The sequence below is a fragment of the Pezoporus flaviventris genome, unplaced genomic scaffold (assembly GCF_033815535.1).
Source record: "Pezoporus flaviventris isolate CSIRO_AGI_PZ_B2104156 unplaced genomic scaffold, CSIRO_AGI_Pfla_v1 ptg000025l, whole genome shotgun sequence".
Lineage (NCBI taxonomy): Eukaryota > Metazoa > Chordata > Aves > Psittaciformes > Psittacidae > Pezoporus > Pezoporus flaviventris.
Window position 1 is genome coordinate 31,558,111 of NW_026892573.1, and position 27,887 is coordinate 31,585,997.

Consider the following 27,887-nt stretch of genomic DNA (forward strand, 5'->3'; position numbering starts at 1 on the left):
GCAAACTGTCAATGATCAAGTAAATACCTTGTCTGCGAGACTTAACTTTTTTAATAGAACATGATCCGAGCAGTGAGCTTCAAGACTTAACAGAAACAGAAAGGTTTTCATGCATATGTCAAGGTACAATTTCATATCTACATTTAGCTGTAAATGTGTGTTGTGATGGCCTGGCAGCAAGAATTGCACAGCAGAAGCACAGCAGCCCCATGCTGGGTCCTGCTCTGAGCCTCCGGCATCAGTAGGTATTATCTTGTAGGAAGCAGGACTGGGGCCTGGTGTGTAAGAACAAGATAATGATACCGCTCAGTCTGGCTTCACCAATGCTGAGAAACTGTCAATTCCATGTGTGAAATACCATGGAAAAGAGGAATTGGGATTCAGAGGATGTGACATGGAGGAGAATTGGGCATGGGTAACCTTAGCCACTGAGCCAAACTTCCACTTGATTTTAGTCAATATATACCTTTTCCCATCAGATACTTGTAACAAAAGTGTGCCCTTTCATGTGTGCACCCAAACTCAAGGCTCTGTCCAACCTGGCCTTGAACACAGCCAGGGATGGAGCATTCACAACTTCCTCGGGCAACCCATTCCAGTGCCTCACCACCCTCACAGTAAAGAACTTCCTCCTCAGATCTAACCTCAACTTCCCCTGTTTCAGTTTGAACCCATCACCCCTTGTCCTACCATTACAGTCCCTAATGAAGAATCACTCTCCAGCATCCTTGTAGGCCCCTTTCAGATACTGGAAGGCTGCTATGTATCTATAGTTCTAGCATTATGCATTTCAATACAAATCCTTCCTGGTGGCTCTGTATTTCTCTATGGATACAAATGAAAATCAGTTCCTAAGTAGCAACACTAACTTTTGGAAGAAATTCCTTTAAAAGTCCCCAAAGCTGCCCAGAAATGCTGAGGGCATTTTTGTGGCAGATAAACCTCCGCATTTTTCTGTAGCTCCCAATAATTCTCAAATACACAGCACTTATAAAGAGGAATAATCTGTGTGTGTGTTGGAGGTACGGCAATATAGAAAGTGTTACCCTGGGCCCTGGGTCTGAGTTTGTGCCAGCAATGGATTAAACTCAGTTTTTATACTTAAATCTGAGAATTAGATTTCTCTGTAAAACTTGGCCCAGGCATCTGATGATTTCTCAAAGCCGTGTTTCACTTTATCCACAGCATTGCCACATTCTGGCTGTGGTCAGATGCTGATAAAGATTCTGGGACCTGAGGCTCCTCGCAGACTAACTCAGTGAAGAAACCTGCACTATATTAGATACTGAGAAAGAAGCTTTTATTTCATGTATTTCTTTGAAAGCTACTTTCTTCATGCTGGAGAAAGAAGCAATTCCAGGCTACTTAATGTAAAAGGGGCAACCTGGGGATTTGATGGGAGCCAAACTTTCTTGTCTCTAAAAATGGCTCATGGGGCTGGTCTGAGGAATGTTTCCCTGCAGGGTCTGCCTAGAGTGCACACAGGAGGCCGTTTGGAGTAAAACACCCAAAGATGGATGAAATTCCAGGAAGGGATTCTGTAAAATGAGGGTGCTGAGGCACTGGCACAGGGTGCCCAGAGAAGCTGTGGCTGCCCTATCCGTGACAGTGTTCAAGGCCAGGTTGGACACAGGGGCTTGGAGCAAGCTGCTCTAGTGGAAGCTGTCCCTGCCTGTGGCAGGGGGTTGAAACTGGATGAGCTTTAAGGTCCCTTCCAACCCAAACCAGTCTGGGATTCATTGAAAATCATGACAAGACCAAGCTGGCAATGTGGCAGGCATGCCAAGGAGGTGCAAAGTGTGGGTAGGCTCTTGGTGGACTACATAAGGCTTCAGGTCTTCTCTGTCCCCAACGAATAAGGAGCCAGCTATGGGCTAGTCCACATCAGTAGGCACTGGGATACAGACATCCCTCCCTTGAGGCTAACAAAAAGACACCCCAATCGCAGTGGGGTGAAACAGATATAGTTTTGCTCATGATTCCAAGCATCAAAACCACTGGACACTGCCCCTGTACCCCACAGTAGGAGCTGCAAGCTTCCCACATCTCTGACAAGCTTGTTGAACATGGACACCCACCCAAACAGCCAAATACCAGAAGAGAACAGCTCACTCTGTCTCACCTGCTTTGTGCATCATGTTTTATTTTTATAGCTAGAATTTACAGTCTCAGCCTGGAGCACCCACAAAAGTGCACAAACACATAGGAAGGAATCACGTTTACTGCAGTGGTACTAACTTCAGTAAAAGGAGACAGGAACTGCCTTTCTTCCCCCTGGCTGTCCATCTCCTGCAAGGAATGGAAGGACAGCCCTGCTAAAAGAGAAAGTCACATGAAGCAGCACAAATAGCAGCATCTCACACGAAGAACAGACTCAATCAGGTTAAGGGACCTGGTGGGAGTGCCATACCCACTGTGCTGCCAATTATAATGTAACCCAACTGCATTGCGATGGAAAATGCGTTTCTCCCCTTTCTCTCCCCCCCCCTTCCTTCGAGCTACTTTGGTAATAGGCAATTTCTCTTAATAACAGTGTGAAAGAAAATACTCTAGTGGAAATGGTGTATAGCAATTGACTGTGTGCCCATCACTCTGTCTCAGCTGTTGATAAGGTTAGTGAGAGGATGTGACTGCTGTAAGTATCATTTAAAACAGCAGTGTCACATTCACTTGAGGAGACAGGAGCATGGTGCAGCCCCAACAAGACAAGCAGGCAGAAAGCAATGCAGAAAATCAACTTCTAATGCAGCCACCCTGACTCTGGTATGCTAAACAATATGTCATTTGTATTTGCCCTCCCCAGGCCCTAATGCACCCTTGGGTGACATGGTTTAGTGAGAGGTGTCCCTACCTATGGCAGGAGGGTTGGAACTGGATGATCTTAAAGTCCTTTCCAACCCTAACTATTCTATGATTCTATAAATGTTGCACCTCCATTTGCAGCATCTCCAAACCCAGTAGCATCCAGTCAGCCACTTCTGTCTGCCTTGATCTGCTACTCTTCGGGTGATTTCCATGCTCTGTTTTACTCTGTGATGGGATCTTCAGGAATATTCTGGCCTTAGAGAGTGTTTTCACTGTTTGACCTGCTTAATCAGAACCAGTTTTCAAACTCCTTTTTTATTAACTTGGGAAAAAAAAACACAAAAGAAGAGAAGCTTCAGACAAAGCTGATGGTAAACAGATGCTATTGAGCTAAGAGCACTTGGTTCTCTAGGTACTCAAACACAGGGATGGGTCTGAACAGAACAAAACCTTCCCAGTACTTGTTTTAATGAGTAGGCTTTCTTGCATTTGATCATCTGTTTTCTCAGAGGAAAATGTTCAGAAGGCTTGTGATTAGCCAGAGGCAATTCAATACCCAATACAACACAGACGTGGGGGAGTGAACTGGCTGATGCTCCATGTCAAACAGTCCCATTCCCCCTCCTTTCCCCATCCTCAACTACCGTTGCAGCTGCAGCCAGCCACTGGATGTACAAGCTGGAATTGTATGATCAAAATAATAGAGGAACAATAAGGTCTGTAGCTGAGCAAACCCCAGCAGCTTGCAGAGCCTGTCAATCTCCACACTTACAAGCCCCAGCCTATTTTCACCACCATAGGCTGCCAGGTTAATTAAATGGGACTCCTCGTGGTGTCAGGAAGCAAGTCAAGCAGCAAGTGTTTGCAGAAATGGGCTTTAAAGTGAACAGTGTATGAGAAAAGGGAGAAATTTCCTCTGCACACATGTTTTGCCATGTGTCTTGGGAGATCTGTCATGCTGCATGCATGGTCCCTTCCTAAGTGGTGTCCTAGCTAGCTCATATTCATCACATCTAGGGATGCTGCGGTGAATCCTCAGTTCAAAGTGTGTTGTCATCACCACTATTCCCTGACAAAAAGCCTGGTCCAGGCTGAACACCTTCACCTTCCATGTCAGTCACAATTAAACCCTAGAAGTCTTCACATTACTGTGTTTCCTCATTTTATGTCTCATAAAACTCAGTCTCCCTTTAATGAAGGACCAGCAGCATCCTTCTTTGTGTCTGGAACCAATGCATGATTACCACAATTAAGACAGCAGTATGACATCTGACTGCTTTATTTTCCACGTTATGGTGGGAATGCTGCAGGGGTTTCCTAGATTGCTATCAGGAAAAGAAAAATGGCCATTTTCACCAGTTCCCATTTCCTTCCAGAGTGTCTCCTCAGCTTGGCTCCTTTAGGAACTCAGAGCATTGAGGATCCAAAGTCACACAAGTAGTTGTCTATTGTTGTTATTAATCACATCAATTTTGTTAACTGCTTGATTCAGCTCAACTGTTAACACTTATCCAGACTGTGTCATCCATTGATGATATTTCCCCCAAATTAGGGCACATCCATCCTTCCTTGGGCATTTTTCACACCAGGTTCCAGCGGTTAGAAGAAGGGAATGAATACAAGCTTATTAAGGACATCTTTCAAGTATATTTAACCTGCAAAGCTATGTAAAAGGGCAGTAGATTACCTGTTGCATCATTAAAACTGTCCAGTGATTCAGAGTGATGATAGGGGAAAGGCACAGATTTTTCAGACTCAAGGTTAAGCTGCAGGAGTCTTTGAGGTGGGAGGTAGATCTGGTGGCTGAATTGAGCAGATGGGGTGTGAATGGCTCTAATCCACCTCTGTTCACCTTTAATTCAGAGTAATTCTGGTGGAACTTTTGCACTGCAGAGCTGAACCTCACTTACTAAACCATGATCCCTACAATACTCTTTAAAGGTCACTTATCCATAAAGCAAACAAGCTCTGAGGGCCCATCTTAAAGGGTCATATTGGTTCTTACCACATTTAGGGTGGATTCCCTGTACCCTCCCTTAACTTCCACCTCTGACCTCCCTAGCAAAACCTCTTTTCTGCAGTAATATTTAGACTATTTGTCTGGATATCAATAGCTGCTCTTTTCATTTACTGCACACAACCACTTTCTGCTACTAAGCAGACAGTAAACAAATTCCACCCTTTCTTCTCCCATGGAAAAATAAATCTAATGGAAAATGATGGCTTCTCTATAGGTTTCTGAGAAGTCTTACTCAATTTAGAACAGAAAAGATCTAATTCTCTGTCGTGTTTTATGTGAGTTCAGAGTTATTCCTGTGAAACCTTTTGGCATAACTCCTGTTCACCCATTTTACACTTTCCATAAGAGCTGTAATACCATATATGTGCAAGAAAGCAAGCCCTGCCTACGTTTAGTGCTTCATTCCTTTCAAAGTAAGTAGAGGGGCTCAGCAGAAATGGCTATCAGACCCCAAGTATCAATGACCATTCTTTATGCTAATCTTCCCATTTCCTGCTATTACCAGTTCCAGGGTCAGCAGTTAAAAAAAAATAATCCTGAACTATTGTAAAATCATCTGTCATTTTATTTTCTACCCCCAGTCTCTTAAAGAGTGTCTGCAATGAATTACCTCCGTGTCTGAAATGAATTACTGCTCCATCCCACACAAACACACCATCATTACCTGCCCCAAGCAAGGTCTGGAACTATATTGCGCTTGTATGTTAAACAATAGTCGGGCAATGGTGAGATGCAATTGATTATGTGAAACGTTAGAAAGCTTAAGTAAATCAGCTTCTCTGAAATCATCTGGGCTTTAGGTGTAGCTGGTTTTGGTTTAAAAGGTTATTACACTTCTCTCTCCTTTTCTCTCTTTTTTCTTTTCTTTTCTTTTCTTTTCTTTTCTTTTCTTTTCTTTTCTTTTCTTTTCTTTTCTTTTCTTTTCTTTTCTTTTCTTTTCTTTTCTTTTTTCTTTTCTTTTCTTTTCTTCTTTTCTTTTCTTTTCCTTTTTTTTTCTTTCTTTTTCTTTTTTCTTTCTTTCTCTTTCTTTCTCTTTTTTTTCTTTCTTTTTCTTTATTTCTCTTTCTTTCTTTGTCTTTCCTTTCTTTCTCTTTTTGTTCTCTCTTTTTTTTTCTCTTTCTCTTTACTCTCTTTCTTTCTTCTTTCTTTCTCTTTCTTTCTCTTTCATTCTTTCTTTTCTTTTTTCTCCTTCCTTCCTTCCTCCTTCCTTCCTCCTTCCTCCCTTCCTCCCTTCCTTCCTTCTTTTTCTCTCTTCTTCTATTTCCTTCTTTCTCTTTTCTTCTCCCCCCCCCCCATCTCTGTTGCTCTCTCTCTTCTCTTTCCTCCCCTCCATCCTTCCCTGCATCTTTTCCTTCTTTGTTTTTCCCCCCCTTTGACTATATTCTTTATATTGACAGTGCAACAAGGAAACTCCCAAATCTTTGGGAGCCATGCCCTGTCATTCCTGAGACCCAAAGGTACCTCCTGGTTCACCAAAGCCAGACTCACTTTATAGCCAGCAATAAACTCTGCCTTGAAGCCAAATCAGACCCTTGCTCCCATGGCTTTTACTGGAAACGGTTGCTTCATTCTTCAGATGCTTAGAAACATTCATTTCATTTTCAGCCTCCGAATTATTCATACCACTTTACACTAATTTCCTCCGGTGCCAAAAAACTCTTTTAGCTCAGTTGTTTTGCCCTCTCCAGTGTTTACCCAATTGAAATACTGCATATTCCCTGTCTACCTTCTTTTTCCTCTATTAAGCAACGTAAGTTAGCTTAGCAGGTAGCTCTCTTCCTTGGGTTTTTGTTTCTTTCTTTAGGAGTACCCTGTTGTCAGTTAGCTTTATTTGTTTAGGAGCAGATTTACCTCAATCAGAATCGTGGCCTGTTGTTCAAGTAATGCCACACTGATGAAACTGTATTGTAGAGGTAGTGCTCCCCACTACATTGCAACTGAAATACCCCTAGACTACTAATTGCAACTAAAATGACCCTAAGCTACTAACTGGAATTAAAATACTCCTAAACTACTCATTGCAATTAAATGCCCTTTCCTATAAGAACAGCCAGAGTGTTAAGTGTTAAAGAGCTTAGACAAACCATGATGTATCTTCAATTTTTAGCACGTAGCTGACTAGAGAAGGTGAGATTCAGGTTCGTGTCACATTTCACACCAACCTTCAGTCCAACCAGATCCCCAGCACCCCTACACAAGCCATAAATAACATCCATACATTTGCATTTCTTAATCAAATACCATGTATACTGATGTCGACAGAACTCCTTGTGTCCCACTGATGTAGAGCCTGTACCCTTCACAGGGATCACAGTGGAAATGGGCTTAATGTGGGATTTCCTTTCAATGCAGCAGGGCCCAATCACTTTTTTCCCACTGTTTCAACTTCTGTTTCATGTCTCTGCCCAAGTGTTGCTTCTGTTTAGAGGTATCAAGTTAGTTTGAGAAGAAAATATGCTGGAGCATAGTATACATGAGAATAATATGTCCTAGAGCTGCTGTATGAGGTACATAAATCATGCCAAGAAGAGGTGAAGGCTGAACTATGCTGGTGTTACTTCCACTCTGGTATCAGGCAAGAAATGCATGGAAATGAAAGCAGAATGCAGAGCAGAAAGCATTTTGTACTGCAGCACCTTTATGGGCAACACAGATGAGAAAGTCAATGGAGTTGCTGCATTGTATCAGTGTAGTGGAGATCACGATCCAGAGAGAGCATCAACACTGTATCTATTATTGGGAAATAATGGATACACACAAAGGAAGAATCATGGAATCATAGAATGGTTTGGGTTGGAAACCCAAAAACCCTTGAAAATCACCTAGAAGATTTGCAGTGTGGTCTTCTCCACACTAGGCTGTTTCCACGTTCTAGTTACGTGTCTAGTGCAGCTCAAAAAAGAGCTTGCAAAGCAGTTGTTTATGCCATCTGTTACTTGAGCAGCTGATAAGAAAATAGGTGGAGGTCCTGGTTCAAAGGCAGATGGGGAATTCTTAGGAATGTTTCCAAGTTTTTCATGGGCTTTATCCTCAACCCACACCTGCAAGGAGAGGAAATCATCCCCATCCCTGTACCTGAAGCACACTGTGCAGTGAGATGAGGGGACTTGCCAAGGTTTTGTACAGAAAAGGGTGTGAATTCACTGCTTTTAGGGCACTGCTTGAACAAGACAGAAAGGACCCCTGAAACATACTAAGACAGCCACTTCTCCAAGCATCCAGCCACTGATGTGCTTTATGCAAGGGAGGTGATGGCACCAGCAGTGTTGAAAACACAAAACTTATTAGAACAGAGAAGCTCTTTGCTGAGTTCAGCTGCTTCACTCTGTGTGTAAAGGAGCAGAGAGTTGGTTGAGGACGGGGTGATGCTGGTCTTGCATGGGATGAACCTACAGATCTTTTCAATCATTATCCAGAAACAATAATTATGCCTTAAGAGCAAAAGCCTGAAAGAAACACTGAGCAGTGCAGGGGTTGTGCAGGGTTATCGTATCGAGTATCTTCACTGGTGTATTTCTAAGCCAGAGGAAAGCCTTTCATACAGCTGTGGCTGAGCTCTCGCTTTATAACTGAATCTTAGATTTCATCAGCGATTTATCAGTGATAAATAGAGTGTCTCCTGAAGAGTTCTGTTAAACCACTAAGCACTAGGAACTGCATCAGATCAGCAAACACAAACAAGAAGCAGGGTCTTGTTCACAGAGTGGTGAATTACTTGGCAAGGGCTCAATCGCTTGGGGTGATTCCAGTGCTTTGAGCAGCAGAGGAACAGCGATGCTCTCCGCTTCCATGCAGTGCTTAGCACCTTCCTCTTTCCAATCAGCTCCTAACGCTGCTTCTGCACCCTGCTACAGACCCTGCCTTCATTATTTACAGTTTGCGAGAGAGAACCAGTTCTGTAAAACAGCCCCTGGGGAGTAGGGAATTTCTATGGCTGGCTGCAGATTATGTTTTCATGCTCTTTATCATCCCTTTTTATTGCCACCTCCTCACACTGCTCCAGAGCCTGTCTCTTTGTCTGTTTACTTTAGGTTTGTTAATCTTGCACCAAATAAATGTGCACTCACCAAAGGGATAGTCACAAACTGGTTTCCTTGGCTGGAACTGACGGTGATCTGGCTTCTATCCAAAATGTCCATCCTCGCCCATTTGCAGCACTGTGTGGCCAGTGTTCAGATGAGCTGCAGGGCCCTTAATGCTGTTGGCTATGGCTCTCAGCAGCTCTCATCTCAATAATGCAGCTCAGCAGCAAGTCAAGAGGCCACCGACACAGTCTGTGCCCACCATGAGATATTCTGGAGGATGTGGGCACTCAGTCAACCCTTGGCGAATGGGTAGAGCTGGATGAGTTTGCATTGTGCAGCTGGGGCACTGTTATCTTTGTTCACTCCCTGCAAAACAAAGGATTTTCACATAAGGAAGGAATTGCAAAGCAACGTTTTCTATCTCACAATTAGGAGCATGCCTCTAGACAGGCACAGGCTTACCAGGGAGGCAGATGCCCTGAGTACATTTCTGTCCCTCTCAGCATCATACTTCCTGTACTGAGACAGGCTGAGAAAGTTGGGGCTGTTCAGACTGGAGAAGAGAAGCTGCATGGAGACCTCAGAGCAGCTTCCAGTGTCTGAAGGAGTCTACAAGGATGCTGGAGAGGGACTCTTCATTAGGGACTGTAGTGATAGGACAAGGGGCGATGAGTTAAAGCTTAAACAGGGGAAGTTTACACTGGATATAAGGAAGAAGTTCTTCCCTGTGAGGGTGGTGAGGCGCTGGTACAGGGTGCCCAGAGAAGTGGTAAATGCTCCATCCCTGGCAGTGTTCAAGGCCTGGCTGGACAAAGCCTTGGGTGACATGGTCTAGTGTGAGGTGTCCCTGCCCATGGCTGGGGGTGTGGAACTGGATGATCTTAAGGTCCTTTCTGACCCAAACCATTCTGTGATTCTATGATCAGCCAATGCATCATATGACACTGTCCCCCCCACAACACCCTTCTGAGTCACAGCAGCTCAGCTGTTGCCACACTATTAAGCCTCCATAACTCAGCTACATTTGACTCTGTGTCCTCTCCTAGAGAGAGTCCTGCAGTCACTGGGGATTCATTCCCCAAAGCAGTCACTTTTTCTTTATGAATGGCATAATTAATTAGGGCTGCTGTCCCTCAGAGGGACTCCTGCCCTTATTCCCCCATACAAACTTCTGATGGATGCTAACGAGGGGAACAGGATGGTTAAGGAAGTCTTTGAGAATCACAGAATCAACCAGGTTGGAAAAGCCCTTTCAGCTCACCCAGTCCAACCATTCCCAGCACTGCCAAGGCCACCACTGCCCCATGGCACTGAGGCCTCGTCTCCATGGGGTGTGAACACTTGCAGGGCCGGTGACTGCAGCCCTGCCCTGGGCAGCCTGTTCCAATGCCTGAGCACCCTCTGGGGCAGGAATTGTTCCTCAGCTCCATCTAAACCTGCCCTGGTGCAGCTTGAGGCCGTTTCCTCTTGTCCCATCCCTTGTTCCTTGGGAGCAGAGCCCAGCCCCTCCTGGCTCCATCCTCCTGTCAGGCACTTGTAGGGAGCGATCAGGACCCCCTGAGCCTTTTCTCCAGGTTGAACCCCCCAGGCCCCTCAGCTGTTCCTCAGGACAAAGGAGGGTTTGTCCTTGGAAAAAAGCTGGATTTGGGGACAAAGGAGGGAGGAGTATCTCAGAGAAGGTTACAGGGAAGCTCTTTTCAAGCTCGGTAAATCAGTTTCTCACTGAAGCATAGGGCTATGGTTACCCCAGTGGCAGTTCTGTGGATGTTGAGTTTGGGGCATCCTCACTAAATCTGCTCAGAGTACAGTAAGGTGAAGGTACTTCCAGTTGTTTTGTACAATAGTGGTATCCTCAGAATCGTCTGCTGCTTCTGCCTTAATCAATAAAGGCCATTAGAAGCTCACTTTTCTGCTAATACTACTCTGAATACATCTTGCTGGGAGGTATTTTTTATGACATTAGCACATTGATTTCTCCTGAGAGATACAGCTTGGGGTTTTTCTCATCCCATCGCATAACACAATTTCCTCACCACGTTTCTAACTGCTGGGACTTAACATTCACAGTCAATGAAACACCTTACTAAGTTTTAAACTTTTTTTTTTATAGAGAAACAAAAGCAAATGCCTTTAAAATCTTTATATAGATTTATACAGCTGGTATGAGGATATTTAGCCGTCATATGCATTTATATATAGCAAAGACCACCATTGTTCAACACTTGTTCTTTAAACAGAATGGGTCCTAAATGCTTTCCTGGAGTAAATCTCTCTCTCTGACTATATACTGCATACAGTAGAACATGGTACTTTTAAAACCTTTGTCCTTCTGCAGCAAGTTGGGCAGTGTTTCTGAGAGGATGAATGCAGATCTCAGGACTCAAACAACCCCTGCTAACTAGGCTCTGAGATATGGAGTTAAGCTGGCAGGTTCTTCGCTCTTCCTACTGTGGGACTGACAAAGTAGTCTACAAACCAATGTAATGTGCCATCACAGATAGCTTAATTCAAACTCATAGAGTGGTTGAGGTTGGAAGGGGCCTTTGTAGATCATCTGGTCCAAGCCCCCAGAGCTGGCTACCCAGGACCATGACCAGGTGGCTTTTGAATAACTCCAAGGATAAAGACTTCACAAACTCTCTGGGCAATCTGTTCCATCACTTGGTCAACCAGTAAGAGTTTCATTTCTTAACAGCTTCCATAGACTATTGTCAGTCTTGTGAGCCCTTCAGTCCCTCACACATTTAAAAAGTAGCATCAGAGTTGAATCTGAATATCAGACTATAAAAAAGGGATTACATTAAAGATTCTCAGGTCACTTAGAGGAGGATCCATCTCAGGCAACTTTAGTCAGGCAGAACTGAGTCATTACATTGGTCCTCTAGGCAGTCCTGGTATTCAGCAGAAAGAGATCAGCATCTCTAGAGGGTGATTTATGCCACCAGAACAAGAGCCCCGCAGAACAACTCACACTCTAAAGGTTCTACAGTATTTCTGTTCTTACTATTACAGACTGTGTCTTGCTGCTGAGACTAGATAGCTAAAATCAAGTGCACTGGATGACTTTCCTAACAGAGAGATGCTCTATGTCTGACTGCTATTGGAAAAACAGCTGATGCTGGTCACGGAAAGGGAACCTTCTTACTTGAGCTTAGGGGACTGGAGGGCTGAACATCTTCTGTTTGCTTCTTTAAAAGAGAGACTGGGATCTCGGAATGGTGGATCAATGAGCCTTATTCGGTTTGCTAGAATGGGAAATGATGTTAAGAAGTGCTCTAAATAGTACAGATAAGCCCCATGTACAGGACGGGACAGATGTAAACACGTTTTTCCACTCTGTTAGTCTTTTCCAGTCTATTTTGAACTTAGCAAAAAAGGGAATAAAGAGACAGTTGATTGTATTTAATGTGGACTTAGATAAAAAGTCTCTGACGTGATACTAAGGAAAAGGAGTACGAATGGACTGGATTTAATATGCTTTTACTGACATGGAAAAGCAGTGAAGAGAGAAGGTGACACAAGAGCAGTGACAGGGTTAGAGGTGCTAAGGAGGAAATCCAGAGCTATCTCCAGTGCAGGGAAGAACTGAACCACGGGGGAAATGCAGAGGTTGGAGGGTCAAGCACATTGATAGATTCTGGGAGATTTCAGGGGAGAAATGGTTGGCTGCTATGAACAACAGTTCAGGGAGCCCCTGTGCTCAGTACAGAATGGCATTTAGGAACATGAGTGCACTGCTTGAATACTGAAACTGGATTGTAAGTATAATCCCACAAATAGCACACTAGTGCACGGTGGCAGTGGCCGGAGCTTGGTAGGAATACGGTGACTGGTTGAGGGCATTTTGAATCAGAAATGCAGATTTTCAGTGCCAAAGTCATTATGGTTTTAAATAACACAGCAAAGAATAAACCAGATCTAAATAAATAACTCATTATCTATTGAAAGAAATAGAAGGGTTTCAGGGTGGTAGAAGTCTCCCACAGCACGGAATATGTTAGGAAGACTGCAAAGGCAAGAGCAGGAACAGTTAGTTTAAAGAGAAGGTGAATAAAAAGGTGTTTTGTGGAAGTATATTACATCCTGAGTACTGCAGAGAAGGTAAATTGGCAGTCTTATTTACTCCCACTCATAAAATCAAAACAAGAACCATCCAGCTCAACTGAAGGGCAGTAAGTTTAGGAGTGATAGAGGGCATATATTTCTAAAGACAATTGAACCTGTAAAATTCACTGCAACACGATATCATTAAGCTGAAACTTAATCAGATTTGAAGGAGGAACAGGTATTTATATGAAGAGTGAATATAACCAAGGCCAGGTTAGACAGGAGTTAATAGAAATCCTTCAGGCTTCAAGCAAATAAACTATTTTGTGCCGGAGGTAAGGATGAGCCTTTCTCTATGGGAAGGTTGTTCCGTAATTGGTCAGGAAAGGTTTCTCACATTTTCCTGTGATGTACCAAAACATATAGTATTAGTCACTGTCAGAGAAAGAATACTGGATTATATGGACCATTGATCTGACCCAGCATGGCAATTTTTATGGTCCTGTGAGCAAAATCCGATGGATTTGCAAGGAGACTTTACAGAATAACAGCTTCAGTCTGAATTTTTCTTGCTGCTACAGAGGCCATGGAAAGAGCAACTACATTTCTGGCAGTGACATATCTCTGCAGGCAGGCGTAGTAGCAATGCAGGTATTTAATGCTTTTATGCCATTTGTTAAGGATTATATGCCAGTAATCTTTCCCATTAACACTTTTTCTCATTCTGGGTTGAAGATTCCATAATCTTCTCCCTCCCTCCACCCTCTAAACATGTACCCAACCCAAAAACTAAACACTGGGTGCATGGACCAAAACTTAATAACTGAGATTAATTGTCAAAGTACAGAGCTACTTCCTAATAATCTCTCATAACTTGTCATATCAGCTAGCTTTCTTGCTTTCCTGCTTTCTTCTTGCTTTCTTGCTTCCTTTCTTTCTTCCTTTCTTCCTTCCTTTCTTCCCTTTCTTTCCTTTCTTCCTTTCTTCCTTTTCTTTCTCGCTTTCTCTCTTTCTCTTTCTGCCTGCCTGCCTTGTTTGCCTGCCTGCCTTGTTTTCCTTGTTTGTTTTCCTTTTTTCCCATGCTATTGATTCTCTGCTCCAAGAAAATGCATGTCTTGGTCACTTCCAAGTCCCCGTCTTGTACAGCTGGTCAGTGACCATCTGCAGTGTTAGTGGGCTGTGAGATGAGCTACTTATCAATCCATTTCCCTTCCATCTCAGGGAGATGCTTATTTGACCGAATCCTCACAAAAGGGATGTGAGCGGGTTTTAGCTTTGCCTCTGAGTCTAAACTAAGCAAAAACTGAGTCCTGTGCTCTGTTCCTTGACACAAGGGCAATCAAAGCAGTTGGGTGAACATTGCTTTAGGGATTGCTTGTTAACAAGGCAGAGGGTACCACCTTTCAGAAGAATGTTGCCCATCAGGAGGTATTTTTGCAGTGAAATGGGTCAGAACCAACAAATGTCTTTATTTTATTGTAAAGAAGTGAGCACAGTCTGGGCATCAAGAGATAAGAAAACTTCTGGAAAACTGCATGGATGAAGGGGGATGGATTTGCCCCAGACAAACACAATGTGTTTATACTGAAACTTGGTAGAGATTCCTTGACATTATAAGTATTGGAGGTGAACTTAATCCAGACAATATATTCCTCGCAGCATCTCATTTTTCCTAAGTACCAGCTTTCCTTTTACAGGATCTCATAAAAAGAAACCAATATGTTGCTCTGTTACAGACAACCTAAGAGCAGCAGTTGGTGAAGCAGCCCCAGTGTCCGGAGCTACATTATGCCTTTGATGTCTGGTTCTGCAGCAAAAGTATTTCAGCAGAGCAAGACATAATGGAATCTTAAGAGCCTGTTAAAGAAGTGACTCTTACACAGAGCCACGCTCATTTGGACTATCAGAAACACAGGGAAAATGATTTGTCACTTTCTCACAACTAGGAGGATCGCAAAGGGAATCTCAGATAAGACATCAGCTTTATAATGTAACATAGTTTATATATATAACATATAACGCTTTTATATATATTATCTATTCATTATGTAGTATCTAGTACATAGTATATAGTACACAGTATACAGTATACAATATACAGTACATAGTATATAGTATGCAGTGTACAGCATATAGCATACAGTATATAGTATATCATATATAATTTAGAATATAAAATATATAGATAAGATATTCCACCCCCCAAAGTAAAGGGGTTGGAACTGGATGATCTTTAATTTCCCTTCCAACCCAAACCATTCTGTGATATGATTGTTGGTGATTACTCAGCCTTTTTTCATTACAGTTTATAAATCCCTGAATCAGAAACCAGTTTATAGTGTTTGTTCCAATCCTGCAAATGTGTCTTTACAAGACCCAGCTGTGGGAAGGACATTTATTTCCCCTTTATAGATGAGGCGAGTGAATCATAGGTGACTGGTGACTTGCACAAGTTCACAGTAAAAGGGTTTTGGTGCACTGAGGATGATACTCAATAACAATACCAGTAGTAATTATAGCAAATAGAAATCCTGGGCGCTGGGTCATAGCATGGAGATTTTTCCTGCTCTCTCTCACCTCTTTTTATTTGGTTTCTAGTTTATTTTCTTAAACTGAGCATAATGTAGGTGAAAAACCCCTTCTATTCTTGAGATCTAAAAACTTCTCAGTAATACCTATTCCTGACTGATATTTAATACATTTGGTCTGATGTAACTGAGAACACAGTCAAGCTGAAGGATAAATTCCAGTGATAACATTGCAACAGTTTGAGTGTTTTCCCCATTCTGTATCTTTACAATGGAGATAACCTTTTGCCTATTGAAATATAATTGCGCAGGGAGATAGTTGTTTTAAACCAGAATTAGCAATACCAACCGCATGTTTTGTAGGGACTTCCCATAATAACCTGGTTTTATGTCAGCTTCTCTAGAGCACAGCAGCACTTGTACTATAAATTTAATTGAAAATTGAAAACTGAACAACAGGAGATCATTACTTTCCTTATAGCACATTCCTGGAATTATCTACAGTATAGAAACTCAGTGTCAGTGATTTCTCTGTCAGCAGTTACCCCACAGCAATATTAGAAAGGGATTCTCTCACACTTCCCTCACCCTATATATTGATATAGGAAGATATTGATATAGTGGTAACTGTGTATCAATAGATGTGGTATTGTGTATTAATGGATGTTTAGAATGATCATAATACAGGCAGGATGTGCCACTGCAATTATTTATTTGCAAGTCTTCAACCAACCCTTTCCCCAGTGTATTATTAAATTAATTAAACTACTAATATATGATTATTATTACATTTAAACGGTGGTGTAAAGTTGGTTTATTTTACTATATTTGAGAGCAGAATGTGACCCTCCATAATTCCTCCTCCCCAAGTAAGTTTGCACTCTGCTACTGCTGGAGAGCTGGAGAGGGACTCTTCGTCAGGGACTGTAGTGATAGGACAAGGGGTGATGGGTTCAAACTGAAACAGGGGAAGTTCAGCTTGGATAGAAGGAAGAAGTTCTTTACTGTGAGGGTGCTGAGGCGCTGGCACAGGGTGCCCAGAGAAGCTGTGGCTGCCCCATCCCTGGCAGTGTTCAAGGCCAGGTTGGACACAGGGGCTTGGAGCAAGCTGCTCTAGTGGAAGGTGTCCCTGCCCGTGGCAGAGGGCTGGAACTGGGTGAGCTTTAAGGTCCCTTCCAAGACAATCCAATCTGGGATTCTATGATTGACATATGTCATCCCTGAGGCTGTCCTCCAGAGCAAACCTGTGTGCTGTACTGACACCAAACCTGCATGCAGAGCCATGGGCCTGGCCATGGTCTCCCTTTCAGGTTGCAGGATACTGTTGTGTTCTCTGGCTTTCATTCACCAATGGTTAAGTCTAGTATAGACCTGTGTTTGTTTTTAGCTGTGACTGGCAACCAGACAGGACAATACCTTTGACTGTTCCATGGCATGACAGAGTTGTAGCACCCACAAGGTCCACTTCTGAGTTCCCAGAAATGCTCAGGTCCTGGTGCCTGAGATCATAAAGATCCCTCCTTTCCTGGGGAGACCCTGCCCTTTCTAGCAGGAGCTCTCCATCATCATTTACCCCAGCCTCTTCTCCATCCATCCCTTCAAATGTCCAGCCACCATCCTCTTCATGAACTGCTCTCCTTACACCTCGTCCTGTCCTCCCTGCTCATGGTGCTGCTGCCAAGCCCTTGCCCACCAGGCCAGCAGCAATTCCTCCTCTTCCTCTGCTGAGGAGCTTTAGCAGAGATCTCCCTGCTGAGGGCAGCACTGATGCTCCCAAGTTCCCTTCAGTAGAAAAGATCCTAAGGGACATGATAATAGTTAAATGATTATTTTCTGCCTGATTTTGAGCTTACCTATCTCAGTAATGCAGTGAGCAGTTCAGCCAACAGAGACAGGGAACCATGATGCAGAAAGAGGAGCCATGGAGAGCTCAGCCATGGCTTGGCTACATGCTACCAAAAACAGGCAGTGCAGCTTTACCTTCAAGCTGCCAGCAGTTACCCACATGAGTAGGAGATTTCTTATATGGCCACTGTTCATCCTGGTCACCGAGGGTATTTGAGAGGCTGTATCCCAACCCTTTGCAGTGGTGTTTTCCTCTCCCACTGCAGCATTATTCAGGATTGGGGGTTAGCTGCCAGTAGGCTGTTTGTGGGAGTTTATTTTCCTTTGAATCAGGCATCACTAATCAGACCTCACACTTCCTCCCAGGCTTTATTAAACAGGAATCTCTAATCCAGAAAACATTTCCAATATTAAGACTAATTGAGTGTCATAATGTCAGCCAAGGTAAATAAAGCACAAAAGGAAAGAAATAAGCTCTGGGAGTGGGACGTGCTTTATTGAACACACAGCTGCTACTCAGACCCACGGCTGTCACTCCAGGAGACATCATCCAGTAAACCTGATCAAACAAATCCCCACTGAACTGATAAAGCAGAGCAACCCTTCAGGTGGCTTGGCTGTCGCTTGAAAACCAGCTTGCAAGCCTCTGGGCTGACACTTGCACTGGGAGGCAGCCAGGGTTTGAAGCTCACAGTCTCCTCAGAAGTTCAGAAGGATCAAGATCAGATCCTGAGAGCTCTCCCCCCACTCTCTTGTTTTGCCTTGCAAAGGAAAGGAAGTTTCTTCAGGTTTATTGCTTCCCTTTTTATAAGGCTTAAGTAAAAGTAGTATCATAGAATCACAGAACGGTTTGGGTTGGAAAGGACCTTAAGATCATCCAGTTCCAACCCCCTGCCATGGGCAGGGATGCCTCACACTAGACCACGTCTCCCAAGGCTCTGTCCATCCTGGCCTTGAACACGGCCAGGGATGGAGCATCCACAACTTCCTTGGGCAACCCATTCCAGTGCCTCACTACCCTCACAGTAAAGGACTTCTTCCTTATATCCAACCTGAACTTCCCCTGTTTAGCTTTGAACCCACCACCCCTTGTCCTGTCACTACAGTCCCTGCTGAAGAGTCTCTCTCCAGCATTCTTGTAGGCAAGGATTCAGGCAAAGCGAGTGATTTCCATCCCAGACATGGCTGTGTCCTTTCAGTCTCTGAAGCTTTAAAACGTTGGCTTGCAGTGAGTAGAAATGTCCTGTTTATCACATTCTTTTTCATATGGATACTTGTTTAGTATTAAAAAGAGAAGAGAAACCACATTTTTCAAGAAGTAAATTGCTTGAGAAATGTTATTTAGCCATTCTTAGTTGAAGGAACTACAGCTATATGGAGCTTCAATCTGGCTTTTTCTGCCTTTCCTCATCTTAGAAATATCCTATACAGTACTATAAATAAGCAGCAGAAGGAAAAGTGATGCTTCATGCAGGAGGGGAAAACCAGCACTTGTTGTCCTTAATCACATTCAAACACAAATCTTGTGTTTGATTTGTGTTTGAATGAAGGTCCCTCCATGCATTTCCAGACTGAATTCCACGGGGATCTGCGTTTCAGACCTTGGTGTCAGTGTGCATTACCGTGGGCTTTGAAAGATGCTCTTATAATGCTTCTAAATAACCAAATGGAGCAAGTCTCTCCAGCGTGATAATCTGTGCTGTTACTACTGCAAGCTCTGGGGGCAGGGAGGGAGGTGAGGAAGCAGAGCTCTTCCAGCTGTGCCCCAGAAAACCTCTGCCACAGTAAGCAGTTCACATCAGATTTGATCTCTCACAGCACTGGGAGGGGAGATCACAGTGTAACCTCTGCATCTGGTTGGGATGTGCAGTGCCTGCACATCCTGCATCCAAACAAGAGGGATGACTGCTTTTGGAGTCGGTGGCCGAAACAAATGGCATTAAGGTATTAAGCAGGATGCCATGGTGGAAAGGCTCTGATACAGCTCAGTAGCTGAGGAATGAGGTCAGGCTTTGTTTAAGCAACATAGGAAGACTGGTGTATTTATTTCTCTGTAATGAACATGAAGCATGAGGCATGTCTTAAGGTCCTTTCCAACCCGAACTATTCTATGATTCTATGTGGCACTAGTCTCTGCTGCTGTTGTGCAAAAGACACAGCTCATGGGAGAGAAAATCACACAAAGATACAGCATGAAGAATGATGTAAACTTCAGCACACTCTTCAGAAATCTCTGTTTTGCCTGCTTGCCTTTCAGTGAGTGCATTCAAACTAACGTTCTAAGGCCCTTTAAAGCTTTATTCCTAGGATGGCTCTTGCAAAATTCATGGCTGGCACTATTCCGTGCCCTTATGACATGACAGTAACATCCATTTGTATCAGTTTGGCACCATGCAAGTAGGTCACACGATTATGATGAAGTTAAAATGAATCCTGCCTTCCTTTAAACGCTGGTGGAACAGTTACCAACTGATTAAGGAACACATTAGCAAGTACCACTTTAATTGATTTGAATGCATGTGTGTTTTGTATTGCTTTAGTTGGAGGGCATTTTTAAACAAATAGCACTGTCATTGTGAGCCTTAATTAGATAATAAATTAATAGATAAATGGATTAGAAAGTTCAGTATGGCTTTCACAACCGCTGCTAGCAGCATAAAAATGAGGTGCTGGGTATTAGCAATGCTAATAAATGGCATAAGGAATGCACTTGGGGAGAATGATGATGTGGCAGCTGAGTGACTGGTGAGGACCATGGTCTCTCCTTTGCCCACACCTATTTTGGAAAACAAAGGTGCTCCTGTACCACCTTTAGGAAAGATAACGGTGGTGCTGATGTGGAAGGGTAAATATGTCAGCTCCCCAGGGCCCCTCAAAGCCTGCAGATTGAATGTGGGATTCATGAAACATTCAGGAAGCACACAAGATGTATTCTAGGGGTTAGGCTGCACAGGAATCAGCTCAGAGGTCTGCCACGGAAAAAGGCTCAAGTACGTGCACAGTATATTCAGTGATGGGAGAACTGCTTAATGGGAGGGAGGTCTGGATCAGTTGGACTGGCTACAACGTGTATGGGAATCATCAGGATCATTCTGAGAAAGAGTGATTTTGTGGGCATTGTGCTGCTTATTCAGTTCTGTCAAGCAGTAAATCCAGCCATATGGGTCCTGGTGCTGCTCACAGAGGTAGTGACAGTAACTCGGATAACAGACACAGTGGTGCAGGTTGGAAAGTGATGCAAAGAATTCACCGGTGTGAGTTCAGGCTGAGTGTCAAATACCTGAAATTAGAAAGTTAGAAGAGCACTTTCAATAGTATGGGCTGAATATTATATGTGGCTTGCCAGAAGACGTGGGATAACCTGGATTCACGTTGGTTTGGGTTGATTCCCCCTCAGATATAACTGCTAATTCATGGGTGGCATTAGCCTGCAGCACTTGGTGACCAGAGTTAGAGCCAGATCTCAGAAAAGAGAACTTCTCTCCGCCTGAATGATGTTAAAGTCATTTCTGTGATTCTCATCAAAGAGCAGCAACTTTCTGTGAAAACCCGGATGCCTGAAATGTGACTATTACTGAAATATCCTTAGCACAGAGAAGAAAATACTTGGATAGAACTTATTCCTGTTTTTAATCCTTTTGACCAGAGAATCATAGAATAGTTAGGGACCTTAAGATCATCCAGTTCCAACCCCCTGCCATGGGCAGGGACACCCCACACTAAACCATGTCATGCAAGGCTATGTCCAGCCTGGCCTTGAACACCACCAGGGATGGAGCATTCACAACTTCCCTGGACAACCCATTCCAGTGCCTCACCACCCTCACAGTAAAGAACTGATTGATGAAATCTTTTCTGCTGGTCCCCTGAAGCTTGGCTTTTTATGCAGATGATTTTCAAGGTGAGGTGCAATTCTTCAGCAATCAGTCCAGCCTTTGCTAGAAATTAGCTACAGTAACAGGAGCATCTTTTGATGTACACTTCAGGAGAATTTGGATAGATGCTTTCTTTAATGGTAGTGTTTAAGTACCTTGTGTACAGCATTCTGTTGCTTTTGCTAATGAGAATTACAGCTCATCTGACTAAAGGCCATCCTAATGAAAAGTGAGTAGTGTTCTACCCCCTCAGCTACATCACTAATAGTCTTATTATCAGTCTATCTAGAATATAAATGCTCATTTAAAAAACACCGCAATTACAGTAGAGCTTATTGCATGGTGTATAGACCTTATCACTCGAGTAATTTAAAGCCTATCAGAGTAAAGTACATGAAAATATATGAGGATAGAGTCACAGCCAAGCTTAGGTAGGAAGAGGTAAACAAGATGCAAATGGTCTTTTTCACCTCTAGTTTTCAATGCTGGAGACATTTGTCATCTGTTAGGTTGTTTAGCAAGTTTCTAATCAGTATCTTTTCCAAGTGTGTCTCCCACTCAAAGGGCTCCCATCCAAAGGAAATCTAAACAGGTTCAGGGATAGTAAATACATCACAGTGGGTTGTTGAATAAGCTCACACAACCCCAGTTCTTTGCCAGTCTCATGTAGGTCTGTTGTAAACCTTAAAGCCATGCAGCAACATACCACAGTGCTAACAACAGTAAAAGAGAGGTCCATGACTAAACTGCTTCTGATGGGTTTGGTGCATGGGCAGATCAAGCCCAGGTCTTATGGAAAAGGTTATGACAATATATTTATGGACATAGCCTGAGATCCTGAGAAGAACAGGGAGAATACTCAGCCTTAGGATCCACTAGCAAAATTGGTCTGTTTGGATAGCAGTGCAGGTTTAAGCCAGGCTAAGAATGCAGCTACCATAACACAGTCAGAATCTTGAGAAACACGGAAATCATTGAATGGTTTGAATTGGAAGATGTGTTTAAAGACCACCTAGTTCAACCTCCCTGCAATGAGCAGGGACATTCTCCTCCTCTACTCCCTTCCCATGAGACATCCCCCCTGCAGTCCTGCATCCAGCTCTGGGCCCCCTAACACAAGAGCTTGACTCAGGACCCTAGATCAAACTGATTGTACAAGGCACATATTAAACCCCACATTTCGGTCAGAGAAGTCTGTGTCCAGTTTGAAACACAGGAGAGAGAACTGAAGCAGAATAATGACGGATCCCCCTGTAGGTCTTTCCCATTTCTAATGTCTTGGATTCTGTGAACCATCAACTCAGTATTCATGTTTGGGCCGTTCATAGAGCTGTTGCTCCTTCAAACCTTTCCTCTTTGCTCCAGGGATCAACAACATTGTCCAACTCACTGATCTTAAACCACTTTTTGTGCTTCAGGACTTGGATTATGCTGAAGTTCACATGGTCCCCAATGTGCCAATAGAACAGCTTCCCTGACACAAGATTTTTTACCATTTCTCTAGACGACCTCAATCCTTCAGTGGGTCACGACTGCATATTTTAATAGGTTTGGATCATGCTCTGTGACATTGAATTAGAAGATCACAAGTGTTGGGAATAACTTGGTTTGAGACATTTGAATTGGTCCTTTCGTATCCAGAGAGTTGATCTGAGCTCTGGATGCAGTACGTGCATGTACCCACATCACGGTGACATGGTTGTCTAGATTTATCATGACCAAAAAACCCCTCAAAAGTCTGTATAAGAAAATCCTGAAGTGACCATTCTCCTTAAGCAAGAGGGAAAGCCTGCTTCACTCATATACTCTATACTCACAAAGCCAAACAAATCCTTAAGAATGCAATTACTAAAGGAGGTTAAAGTTGTGCCTGAACCTGGCCAAGCAGTTAACTTTCAGCACCTTTTATCCACCTCTTTATGGTGCTTACTAGGAATCTGCGCTCACTGAACCAGAACTACTTAAACATTTTCCTGCAAACCTCCCATTCCCTCACATTTAACCCTAATAGCAGAGCTCACCTGTTCTGCAAATAAACACAGGGCTTAGTTCTCCAGGGGAAACTTTACACTTAATATAATCATTTACCATGTGGGCATCTGACTCGGGTTTAAATATGCTAGGTGCTGAGAGAGGATGAGCTTTATGCAGTAAATGCAGGACTGGTGACAGCTCTGAAAAGGGATGATTTGCACTAATTCATTAAACAGGACAGGGTATGGTGATAGTGACGGACTAGGGGACACCATCTGAGCCCCTTGGAGAGGTGATCATCACTGGGCATCCTTGCTAGGCACAGGCTTTAAGACGGGCATCTGGAGTGGGTTCGGGTCCTACCAGGTTGCTATCCCTCCCATAGAATCATAGAACGGTTTGGGTTAGAAAGGACCTAAAGATCATCCAGTAACAACACCTGCCATGGGCAGGGATGCCTCACACTAGACCATATCACCCAAGGCTCTGCCCTACCTGGCCATCACACTCTATTACCGTTCGGTTGTCCCAACCACCCAACCAATCCCCATAGGCATCACAGGGATGTAGCATGGGCACCCAGCCCCCAATTCTCAAAAGAGCCAAGGGAATGTGGGTGTCCTGCCCTGTGTATCTCATGGTATGTTCTTCCAGAAGGATTAGCTGTCATATTATTTTGATAAATGAGGCAAAGCAGGGTGATGGCATGGGCTTTTTGGAGTTGAGATGTGGCTAGAAAGGAGGAAGATAAACTTGTAGCTCTTATGGATTAATTTCTGGCATCTAAGAATAACATAGATAAGGCAGTCTCAATTAGAGCTTAAAACCACATATAATGAAGCGGAGACGGAAGAGATTGCTGTATCTGAAAGAGAAGTCACCACTGTTCTTTAGATAAGCTCCCAGGTTTGCAGATGAGAAAACATAAATAGTGCAGAAAAGGGTTTTCTCCATTTAAACTTCACCATGCCCCTATTCATTGCCTTGTTCACTTACCCAAATTGCCTACCCCCAGGAAACCCAAGGCAGCTCCAGCACAGGGATGGTTTCAACCACAAACCACTCTGCTCATTCTCCTATGTCTTTTGGAACAACTAAGCTATCAGGTTGCCATTCTCTACTTGCATGGGACAGTTTCAGAGAGGTCTCTCCTCTTTCATTTAACAGAAAGAAAGGTCTAAGCTAAAACCATACAAGACAATCACACAAACAGGCAGAGATGTCTCACCTGAAACAGCCTGCACAAAATCTGCACGAAAACGGTGTCTGTTTCTTATCTGTCATGGTAGTCGTTTATTTTTATGCACACTAGCATTCACTCACACCAATAAAGCAGGGCAGCATTTCATCAGGACTCTTTGTTTCCTCAGAGGTATTTCCCACAAGGTGTTGGATTCACTTTCTACATGATCAACAGCTATCGCTATGTAATTACCAGTGAGCAGGTACCAGCTCTGGTCACACTGACAGCATACATGTCCCTAGCACAGCTGCTTCTGTTTAACATTCCTAATAAAGGGAAAGGAGACATTTGATTTTGATCAAGGTTTTAAGAAACACCCCATCTACAGAGGCCGGACATTTTACTTCTCACTTCATCAGGAAGCTTTTCAAGATGGAAATGCAGGAGTGAGCAGTTTATCACTGAGATGACCTGGCTTTGGCAAGCCTTGGATAGGTCACAGGCTTCCCACTGCCACTATGGGAAAGCTTTTTATCCTCAAATACAGCAGAAGTTGGTTAGTATACATCTTCTGGGTTATATTTAAAGTCTGCTGGGGTCTTTTTGGGTCTTTTTGTAGTTCCCGCTGCAAGTTTAAGACAAAACGTGTATTTGTTTGTGGAGGGATGGTTCATTTCTTCCCCTATTTCTTTCTTCTTCTTTTAATTCAAACTGCTTCTTTATAAAGGTCACACAAGTCCAGAGCAAAGGAGGATTAATTACTAACAGCCATAATTCAGAGACAAATTACCCTCCTGATATTTTGGCCATCTAGGATACACCATGTAAAAGCCATCTATCTGAGGGAATGGCATGGGTGATTGTGACCTACAGTCATGTGAGCACTGGTGTGCTTCATTTGCCCTGAAGAATGATGTGGGGTTTAATATATTAATAAGAAAGGGTATGAAAATAATGTTATTCTTCTATGCCACTTTTCTCATCCAAAGAAGCTATTTTTTCTTCTTTTAATCAGACTGGGCAAAAAGTTATTCTATAGGGATGGCACTGATTTCACTGGGGTTGTTCCCAGAATAAACGTACCTCTACATTAACACAGCCAACAGGATCAGGGACACAAGGGATTTCCAACCTCCTATTTCCCTGGGTCTCATTAAATAGTGCCTTATGCTATTAGTAATTCAATTAAAACCAATAAGATCGCTCCATGTGGAAAATGACCCTGGGTATCAGCTCTGTCGAGGCATGATACACTCTATGCACATGGCAAGCAAAGCTCAGATGCTCACACTTGTCAATGGTGGACCTCAAACTGTGGATTTCAGAAATCCACCTCCCTCCCAAGCCCTTATCCAGAAAAGTACATAGGGACACCTTAAAGGATTTCAATCTCAGCCTGGTCTGTACTTCTCTAGAGACATGAAAAGCCTGAGGTTTTGTATCTGTCATTCAACAGTGCATCAGGGCTTTGTGATGGCACTAGTCTGTGCTGCTGAGACTATTCCTTGGCTATCCTAAAGAGCCAAGGACTTCTTTTTGGCTGGGGACACACCATGGGAAAGTGGCTACAAGGCAGCATCCTGTTTATATCTATGTGGCTTTTCCATTTCCAGAGATGACCTGTCTGAAGCCTGTTTTGTGTGCCTTCATCTCCTTCTGAGTGTCTCACAGACCATTTCTAAGCCTATTCCATCAATCTCACATTGTAGCTGCACATTTCTGTCATGCTGCTTATAAATCATAAGATGACAGAATGGTTTGGGTTGGAAGGGACCTGCCTGACAACTTTTTCCCATTATTTTGCCTTTTATTTAAAGCTTCTGTGAACTCTCTCAACAGCCGGTTTTGTCCTTTCTTAAAAGATCACAACTTGTTAATAGCACATTGAGCATCTAAGATTGTCCCAGAGTCTGAACTTGGCAGAAATCAAGTAGAAGGCACTATGAATAATAGAGTGGAATGAGTGCATCTATGATTGACCTTTGAAAAAAGTATGTATGTTATCTGGTGACAGTGGTTAAAATTCTGGCCTTTGCGAAAAGACTTGTAGGTAGGAAAGTTCACTCTAAGAAATACATATGGATTTTACAAAGGCAGGTAAGGACAGGACAAGGGGGAATGGCTTTAACCTGCCAGAGGGGAGATTGAGATGAGCTCTTAGGCAAAAGCTCTTCCCTGTGAAGGTGCTGAGGCGCTGGCAGAGGGTGTCCAGAGAAGCTGTGGCTGCCCCATCCCTGGCAGTGTTCAAGGCCAGGCTGGACACAGGGGCTTGGAGCAAGCTGCTCTAGTGGAAGGTGACCCTGCCCGCGGCAGGGGTTGGAACTGGATGAGCTTTAAGGTCCCTCCCAATCCAAACCAGTCTGGGATTCTATGATCAACTATCATTCCAGTTCTGACAGTGATGGGTACAGAAAACACTCCTCCAGTCCAGTTTTCCATTACATGGTTTAACAGCCACCTTGTACTCTGGGGAAGGATAAAATGTGAAGTGTAAAGAAGATATTCATTGATCCATTTCTTGGCTGACTCCACAGCATCACCAAACAGCAAATAAGAATGAAGGATGGAATTACATCATAAAACCTTTCCTGTTCCTCCAACTGGCCTTTGCCCACAGCAAGAGCAGAGCTTGTATTATTTGTATGTTAAGAAAACCAGAAATAACTTGTACAGTGCTGGCCATGCAGGTTTGAAATTATGTTAAATATACCTGTTTCTTGAGGAACTGCAAAAGTCAATGACTTAAAGAGTTGTTTTCACAGGTAGGGAAAATCCATGCCTCTTTGAGCTTTAAACTAGTTGAAGGCTTTCACTCCATGACACACCTGCTGAACATAGAATCATGGAATGGTTTGGGTTGGAAAGGACCTGAAGATCATCCAATTCCAACCCCCTGTCATGGGGAGGGACACCTCACACTAGATGTATATGTTTTACTGAGTAGACCCGATGGAAAATCATTTGCACATCCCATCCTTTGAGCCCAATAGCCAAGTTCATCACTGTTATTTCATCAATCCCCTTTCTGAACATCATATTTCACAGTGCCACACAAAACTCTCCCATCTTTTTGTCTCTCCCCCATATCCTGCAAGCTTTCTCTAGCAGCTCCTGATCTTCCCCACTCTGCCACTGTGTTGTGTTTTCAGTCTTCAGATCCCCATTCGTTCAAAGTCATCCAAATGGCCTTTGCTTCTCCTGCCTACATGCTCATGTGGATGCTATCAGTGATGCAGTACCACAAAGGCTGCAAATTAAATCTGTGTACAGATCTTTCCACAAATGGACACATTCAGCTTGCCAACTGTCTCTTTTTATCTGTGCTGAGACCTGTGGTATATTTCCCTTATATTTTAAATAACAGGGTTATTTCATGTCATTCACATCAGGTTTTCACATCCTTTTATTACTGGATGTGAGTGTTCTCCACCAAAACTGGGGGGATGAAGACAAATGTGGTGGTTTACTACCTGAAGAGCTTTAAATGATTATAACTGTTACCAATACAGTTATAAAACCTATATTGTAGTAGAAAACTACTTCTCAAAATGAGCCAGCGAGCATCTGTATGCCATTTGAGACCTC

At 43.3% G+C, this 27,887-nt stretch overlaps 1 protein-coding gene and 1 long non-coding RNA gene across 12 annotated transcripts in view; one reads left to right on the forward strand and one right to left on the reverse strand.

Moving 5' to 3' along the window:
- Positions 1 to 27,887, forward strand: part of TENM4 (teneurin transmembrane protein 4) — a 759,599-nt gene that overhangs the window by 443,362 nt on the left and 288,350 nt on the right. The gene's annotated exons all lie outside the window — the stretch shown is intronic.
- Positions 6,214 to 27,887, reverse strand: part of LOC133271675 (uncharacterized) — a 36,924-nt gene continuing 15,250 nt past the window's right edge. The window contains exon 4 of the long non-coding RNA XR_009744217.1: positions 6,214 to 9,216. This is a non-coding gene — a long non-coding RNA (uncharacterized LOC133271675). The remainder of the gene's footprint in view (positions 9,217 to 27,887) is intronic.